We start from the raw sequence: 9333 nt of genomic DNA, 5'->3' as shown, positions 1-9333 counted from the left end.
GCCTGGAGAATTCCATGGACTGTATAGACCACAGGGTCACAAATAGTCCAACATGACTGAACGACTTTTACTTCACTTCATCTATACCTTCATTAATCTTTCAGTTCAGTTCAGTTCAGTCGCTCAGTCGTGTCCGACTCTTTGCCACCCCATGAATCGCAGCACGCCAGGCCTGCCTGTCCAACACCAACTCCCGGAGTTCACTCAAACTCATGTCCATCGAGTCGGTGATGCCATCCAGCCATCTCATCCTCTGTCATCCCCTTCTCCTCCTGCCCCCAATCCCTCCCAGCATCAGAGTCTCTTCCAATGAGTCAACTCTTCACATGAGGTGGCCAAAGTACTGGAGTTTCACCTTCAGCATCAGTCCTTTCAAAGAACACCCAGGGCTGATCTCCTTTAGAATGGACTGGTTGGATCTCCTTGCAGTCCAAGGGACTCTCAAGAGTCTTCTTCAACACCACAGTTCAAAAGCATCAATTCTTAGTGCCTCCTATAAGATAATATCTTATTGCGTGTATTTTTTAATCAAACTGGGTCTAGGTTCAGTCAATATTCAATATATTATAGGAATTGCCTTCACTTTATTGATTTTGCATTGCTTAACTAGTTCTAGAATAACATTTGCTTCATTTACATTTATTTATTTATTTTTTGGGTGTCCTGGGTTATCACTGCTGCACGTGGGTTTTCTCTAGTTTTGGTGAGCGGGGGCTCCTCTTCCTTATGGTGCATGGGCTTCTCGTTGCAGTGGCTTCTCTTATTGCAGAGCACAGTCTCTAAGTGTAGGGGCTTCAGTAGTTGTGGTACTTGTGCTTTAGTTGCCTGCAGCATGTGGAATCTTCCTGGACCGGGGATCAAACTCATGTCCCCTGCATCGGCAGGTGGATTCTTATCCACCATACCACCAGGGAGGTCCTAGAATAACATTTTCTTATAGTTACTGTGCCTGTAATTCTGGTTATTTCAAGGAGAGTGGGGATATCTAGTTATGACTTTGTAGGACCACAAATTAGATTTGCCCATATCAGGATACATAATAGTAACATATGAACACATGATCCTATCTTTCACATGATGCTTTGGCCAGAATATAACTCTCTTAGTTTTTCTCCCACTTGTTTTCTGAGTGCTGCTTTTGGCACAGTTTTGTGTCTTTGGTCCCCCTGTTGGCATCTTCAGCATTTCCGAGGATTCTCTCCTTGGCTCATTCTATCTAACTTTTTCTTACATATGCTTCATTGGTTATCTCATTCACTGCTATGACTTTTAAGTAACACCTATTAGATTTTTAACCCCTGATCTGTATCTCCAGGATGGATCTTTGGGGCTTCCTAATAAAATCAGCAGGATTTCTCACTGGCATTAAAAGCCTTATCTGACTCTACTGAAACCCCTCACTTGTTCCTCCTCCTCATCCCCTTCACTATGCAGTATCATTCCTCTAGACAGAAACTAAAGTTACCGCTGATGCTCCTTCTCCTCCACCTTCCATATGATGTCCTATCACTCAACCCCAATGGCCCTCCTCATTTTCCTGCGTCCCTGACACTATTTTCATTGAAGCCTAACTTTTTCCTTACCTGCATGATAACAGGCCTTTTATCTTTAACCTCTTTCTTCTACCATTTACATTATCATGAGTGTCATTTCTCAAAAGCACACATCCTTCGGTGTGACTCATCCCCATGGCCTGCAGGATAAGGTTCTAACTCTTCAGCAGGACCTACAAAACCCACTTCCACATCTGACCAAGCAAGCCACCTCATCTCCAAGCTCAGGTCTCCTTACAATACTTCAGTATGTCCTTCACCTTAGACCCTTCACATTTCCCCAGATGGTCTCTGGCCTTTGATTTTTTATTTTTGTATTTTGTTGTTTTGTATTTGCATTTTGTTTGTGCTGTTTATTCTGTGTGGACTGTCCTCTCTCTTCCTTTGTCTCTGCCTAGAAAGCCTTCCCTCCTTTTCCAAGGCTCATCTCAGATCTCACCGGCTTGAGATGCCTTCTCCATCATTCCCACTCAGCGTGGGCTGCTCCCTGCACTGTGCTTCCACAGCACCGTCTTCCCCAGGACATGTTCAGCATCCAGAACTTAGTGCTTTAATAACTTATTTCGTTTCTTAAAATCCATAAAAGTTTGAGCTCTGGTTGGATAGGAAATATTTTTCTATTATCCAACACAGTGTCTGCCATATAAAAGGCTCCTCAACTATGAACAATATGTCAACTTTATAGCAATAATAAAAGAAATATTTAAAAAAGTGTTATGTGGCTTTTCTTTTCTCATATCCATCCTCAGCTGGATCAGTCATTGATTAGTCCATCTTTTGGCTTCCTCATTCTCCTCTAATGTTAACTTTCGCTTTCCAATGTATTGGCTTTTAGTATTGCAAAGTATTAGAACTTGATATGCATATATGTTGCTGGTGGTTTGGGATGATATTAATATTTTAAGCTTAAACTTTTGAGTTTAATAGCCTGTCTTTCTCTAAATTAAATCCATCAATGAGATAGTTCTGTGTTCCCCATTAGTGTTCCCACCATTGAAATGCCCTCACTATTCAATCCTAATTGGAAACATTTTGGGGGCCAAAGTGGTTTTTTGTGACTCTAACTTTACATTAATCTAAGGAAGGACTCTGAACCACATTCACCTGCCTTAGTGGTTGCCCCATCTTTATTTTTGTGTGTGTGACCTGAATTTATAAATCAAGATCAGCACATCTAATTTTTCTCAAACCGTCCTAAACTATCATGATCCTCTCTTTACAGTGAGAACAAGATTTTCCTCACAATTTGTCCTTCTCTCCCAATGCCTTCTTCCTGATGGAAACTTCATATACACTGAAGTGGCTCCATGTGTTCTGTTATTGTTTTTAAAGCTAGATTTTGTCAGATACATGCTTTCTGTTCACAAAGAAGCATTGCTATTTTCTTCTGAATGTACTGGAGCAGGGGGCAGAATATCCTTCTAAACAAAAACAGAAAGCGATTTTTAACATATGCTGATAAGGAATGTAGGCCCCAAAGCATTTCCTTTTGTGATAAATCAAACTTTAATTCATGAATTAAAAAAAAAAAATTCCTTCTGACTGTGGACAAGAATTTCTAAAGTGTGTGTGTGTGTGTGTGTGTGTGTGTGTGTGTGTGTGTGTGTGTGTGGACACTGACAGAGTGGAGAATAGAGCAAATCATGGCCCCAAATTCCTTTTAATAATTAGTGTATATATCTATGTCTCCTTTCTTTCCCCAATCTGGCTTCCTTACGGTTTTTTATTATTTTATTTGTTTCCACCTTTACTACTAATGCATGAATCTACCTCTGCTAAACCATCTTTTTATATAGAAAGTAAAAGTTATAAAATACAAACACACTTTCAAGTTAACAATAGTAGGCTAATATTTATTGAACACTTACCATGTACCAGGCACTCTAATAAGCACTTTACACAGATTGTCTCATTCTGGTTATGAATTATAATCAAAGTGGAAATACTAAATGAAATGCTTAAAAGCAAAGTGGAAGCAATGCATTTTTAAAACGTAGAAACAGCCTGAATAATTTCTTTTGTCTTTATAAAACCACAGCCTTCAGTCTGCTTTTTATCCTCAGTTGCCACAGACAAATTAATCACACTCTCATTTCTTGCTTTCATTTTAGTCAGAAAGCTTTAACGAAATATTTAGTATTTCTGGGATACCAGCCCACAGCCAGGCATTCTAAGTGTGTCAGTGGGCTACATACGTGCAGGAGGACTATGAACAGTTACAGAAAACCAGACCTAGAGAAAAAAAGACTCATTTACCCACTTGACTCGTCAGCTATTTTAATCCTGTAACACAGGCTGTATTATATTAGTATGTCTATTTTTAGTCAGTCTAAAGTAGCAAATTCACTACTGCTAATTGTTCAGCAGTAAATAGCCAAGAAGAAATGAAGAGATGCAAAAATGTCTTCTTTCAAAGAATTTGAGAATTTGAAGTGCTTTCACAGAATTGAAAGTGAAGCCCAGAAACTTTGGATATCCTGTACAGCCACACAGCCCGTGAGCAACAGGTGAGGTTGGAACCCGTGTCTTCTATCTCATGTGCAACTGTCTTTTGACTTTAGAGAATACATTTTCCTTTAATTTCTCCCTTTCCATCTGATTTCCTTATACTGACTTTATTTATGTATTTTTGTAACAACATGATACCTTTTATTATTATCTTTATTCTATTTCAAATTTGTCTTCTTGGTTTCTCTATACCTTCTTGCCTTTTACCTTCTTTTCTTGGTTTATAAAAGGTTTTATTCCCCTGAAGAATTTCTTTACTTTCAATATTTCAATAGTTTTGAATCACCTCTTACTTTTTCTATTTCCACTTGGGGTCTCCAAAAGTGGCTTCGAAATATTAAAACACTGAATGTCAACTCTCCAAATCAAATCAGCCAAAATAACAATGACCAAAAGCCAACAAAGAAGGAAAATGCTATTTAGCAAATATGTTCCTCTTAGGTTTGAATTTGCCTTTTCTTTTTTTTTGGTGTTACAGCTGCAGCAGCTGAATCCTGTATGTTGAAATTTGGATGTTTTTCATTTTGGAAGATAGTGATAAATTTGAGAGTAGAATAGTTATTCCAACAAAAATGGTTTTCAAAAGTATGTATTTACATAAGAGAATAAATATGGCAGTATTGGGTTTTATTGCTTTTAACTAATAAGTTAGCAATTAGTATACAATCTGGTACTTATTCTCTGGCTATTCTATGTTGGTTCTATGTTATCCAACTAGAGTGCCATAAGGCACTATGTGATTAGTTTATATGCTAATTTTAAGTTTTAAATGTACTGATACTAGACAGACATTTTTCCAAAGAAGACATACAGATGGCCAATAGGAACCTGAAGAGATATTCAGTATAGCTCATTAATAGAGAAGTGCAAATCAAATCTACGATGAGGTATAACCTCACACCACTCAGAATGGCCATTATCAAAAAGTCTACAAATAGTAAATGCTGGAGAGGGTGTGGAGAAAAGAGAACCCTCTTGTACTGTCAGTGGGAATGTAAATTGGTAGAGCCACTATGGAAAACAGTATGGAGGTTCCTTAAAAAACTGAAAATGGAGTTATCATATGATCCAACAATCCCACTCCTGGGCATATATCCGAAGAAAATCAATTTGAAGATACATGGCCCCCAAAGTTCATAACAACACTATTTACAATAGTCAAGACATGGAATCAACCCAGATATCCAATGATGGATGAATGGATAAACAAGATGTGGCACATATATACAAAGTAATATTACTCAATCATAAAATAGAATGAAATAATGCCACGTGGAGCAAAATGGATGAACCTACATTGACATGAATCCACCACGGGTGTACATATGTTCCCCATCCTGAACGCCCCTCCCACTCATGTCAATGTATGGCAAAACCAATACAATATTGTAAAGTAATTAGCCTCCAATTAAAATAAATAAATTTATATTAAAAAACAAAATGGATGAACCTAGAGATTATCATACTAAAAGAGGTAAATCAGAGAAAGAATAATATACCACTTATATGTGGAATCTAAAATATGATACAAATGAACTTGTTTGAAAAACAGAAACAGATTCACAGACATAGAAAACATACTTATGGTTACCAAAGGGGGAGAGGGTGAGGGATAAATTAGGAGTTTGGGATTAGCAGATACAAACTACTACATGTGAAATATATAAACAACAAAGTCCTACTATATAGCACAGGGAACTATAGTCAATATCTTAGACTATAATTGAGAAGAATATAAAAAAGACTTTATTTATATATGTATGTATAACTGAATCACTTTGCTTTATACCAGAAATTAACACAAACTTGTAAATTAACTGTAATTTTTAAAAACCGTACTGGTATTGCATGTATGCATTAAAAACTGACATACATCTACTTAAATAAATTCCATTTCCTGTCTTGTCTGAATCACTTTTAAGCATCAAGTTCAAACAAGAGGGCCAAGACTGACCTATATGCCCCTTTGACTGAAGAAATATAAAATGCTTCCTCTCATAGGAACTGAGATATGGTAAGATTCCCTTTATCTTTCTCTTATTTCCCCATGGCGATCTCCTCTAACCTGCACCTGTGACCTGCACACATGAGGCCTGCAATGTAACACAGAAAGGCAGAGACAAGAGAGGGACAGAGGGAGACTTGGGAGAGAACTTTGATGAGCACAGGTACCTTAGCACTTAAGTCACTACCACCACCATTATTAAAATGCAATGGTTTGTTCAAGCTGTCTTGGGAAACTTTTTAAAAAACACACAAAAACCTGAGGTATTTAAAAACACTTTTCAGCTGTGTATGCATGTGTGTTTGGTTATTTTGTTTGGCCCAGAGAGAATTAAAGGGACCAAGGGAATGTTCACTCACCCTATCCAACTTTGTCATTTTGCAGTAAAGTGTCATTTCTGATCACTGGACTAGTTAAACATGTGCACAGAGTACATAATTGTCTGGGTTGATCTGAACAACACTTCCTCACATTCCTGGCAGGAGTTATGACCAGAACAAGACATTTATGAGAAATTAGCCTTGGCCCACAACATGCTCAGTGTAGAAAGGAATCCAGAAAGAGTGTTTAGTGGAAATGAGGAAGTGGCTGTAAAAGAAATAGTATATAGTCACCTCTTCTTTGTACTCCTTTCAAGGATGACTTTTATAAGAATTTTATTTTGTTTCCTATAGAACTGCCTTTAGTAGTAGCTACTCCTCCCTTAATTGTTCATTCAAATCTACATTACAGCTGAATTAAAGAAAGATTGAGAAATCTAGCTAGGAAAACAGAATTTTAAAAGATAAATAGAGAACAATACATTGCAATTTAAGGAAAATTCCCCTGCTATTCCAGTCCAAACTGGTTTTTCCCTTCTTTGCCTTTTGCAACATTTTAATCTGCCCCACTAAATAAGTCTTGATTGTCTACTCTATTGTATTTATGCCAGTTCAAAAGAGACAATAATATGTAATCAAGTAAGACAATGTTCATGACTATGCTTTGTAAACAATCAAGTACTGTGTTGTGTATTTAAATTTACTTTGTATGTTACTTATGGTTCTTAATTCATGTGATAATTACTTATTATCAATCACTGAAGAGCATTATCACTCAATGCTAATATTCTTCAAGGATGATTCCTTTAATGCCAGATATACCTTCTGAGAGAAGCATTCAATTTGAAAGGCAAGAGTTCAATTTCTCTTATTCCTAAATTCATGTTTCTTTTCTTCTTTGAATGAATTAGCTAGATTTTTCAATTGGAAAATGGCAATTATTTCTACATTGTTACATAGGTTCTAAAGATACCAAAAGACTTCAACAAAAACAAAGTAATTTTAAAAATTGATTCCAATGACTATTAATAATCCCTGAAAAGTAATCTTGAAGACAGAGACTCTTCTGATATTATCTTTGAATTGTTTTTGGAAACTGGAAAACTATATTATAGAGGCAGGCTTAATTAAAGTATGTTAAACAAATGAATAGAAGTCCTAGAGTAGGGAAGTGCATCTGTGACAAGCAGACCTTGTCTGTAATCATTGCTACCAAAAGAGAATCAGCATCATGAAAGTTATCTGGTTATCAAATGCGAAATGGTGTGCAAATGGTTTTTATTTTAGAAATCAGACTCCTGGGTTAATAATCATAGAGCATAAATTTGTCTATTAGAGTTTTCCTATGAAAATGATCTGTTAACTTTCATTCTGTGATGGAGGTTTTATGTTGTACAATACTTAGGTTTGTTTTAATAAGGACATCTATTTGGAATTACTACATTATTGAATGTTGTCTTAATAACAAAAGTGTGCCTAAATTAATTGGAAAAGACAAAGCATATACAAAATAGAGAAGGGAGAAATATCAATGATAGCAGGAAAAATCTGTAACCTGGAGACAAAGGATTTCTTGACTGTTAAAAAATATTCCAAAAGAAGTATTATAGGGCACTTTTATAGGACAACACTATATGCATTATCTTCTTATCTCCTTTGTTAAATCTAGTTACTATTCCCATTCTGTACTGTTTCCCATGATTTTCTTCTCCTCCCTCAATTTGCTCTATTTATCCCATTTCTCATTGAGGCCAGCCCTAGAGTTTGAGTACACATCTATATTTGAAGCTACATGCAGGAAATTTCTTTTTAAACATCTTATTCTCATCTCAACTCCAAGAGCAGAAAATCTGAACTCATTCTTTCAAAATAACCGCTGTATTATACTACCTTACTTATTTTCCTCTTTGTTCAGTCACCTATTAGGAGAGCTTGGTCTCATTCTTCTTTTATTTGCTATAGCTAAATTCTCTCCAAAACATTTATCCTTTCAAACAGGTGTGGGATGTTTGTAGGCATAAAGACACATTTACAAGAGTTCCCCACCCTGATAGCAGTTAAGCTAACTAAAAGAACTTTTTTAAAAAAAGAACAACTAAAACCATCTGTGCTGACCTTTAGAAAGGTCTTAACCTCATAATAAAAACCCAACAACATCATCAAGATGCAAGTTCAGTCTGATTTATACAATACACTAGTTTCTCAACACAGTACAATAATTGTCACTTAAGTGAAAGAAATAAAAATGTTGCAGAAACAAGCAAACACATGAATATATAGGGCTTTAAAAATATTAATACCTACTATCTAGAGAGGCATAGCCTATAAACATGAATGGATTGTGGAAAAGAACAGAAACATTGCCTTGAGTCAATTTCTCAATTACAACTCAGCCAGATTCTGAGAAAGCCCTAAATTAAGTAGGTTCTTACTTGAGAGGATATGATCTAAAAGCAGGTCTACTCTGAACCAAAATCACTGCAGATGGTGATTGCAGCCATGAAATCTAAAGACGCTTACTCCTTGGAAGAAAAGTTATCACCAACCTAGATAGCACATTCAAAAGCAGAGACATTACTTTGCTGACTAAAATCCGTCTAGTCAAGGCTATGGTTTTTCCAGTGGTCATGTATGGATGTGAGAGTTGGATTGTGAAGAAAGCTGAGCACTGAAGAATTGATGCTTTTGAACTGTGGTGTTGGAGAAGACTCTTGAGAGTCCCTTGGACTGCAAGGAGATCCAACCAGTCCATTCTAAAGGAGATCAGTCCTGGGTGTTCTTTGGAAGGAATGATGCTAAAGCTGAAGCTCCAGTAGTTTGGCCACCTCATGCGAAGAGTTGACTCACTGGAAAAGACTCTGATGCTGGGAGGGATTGGGGGCAGGAGAAGAAGGGGACAACAGAGGATGAGATGGATGGATGGCATCACCAACTCGATGAACGTGAG

Source organism: Oryx dammah, unplaced genomic scaffold (genome assembly GCF_014754425.2).
Source record: "Oryx dammah isolate SB20612 unplaced genomic scaffold, SCBI_Odam_1.1 HiC_scaffold_2, whole genome shotgun sequence".
NCBI lineage: Eukaryota > Metazoa > Chordata > Mammalia > Artiodactyla > Bovidae > Oryx > Oryx dammah.
The sequence above is the reverse complement of the archived record's forward strand: the minus strand, read 5'-3'. Positions refer to the sequence as shown.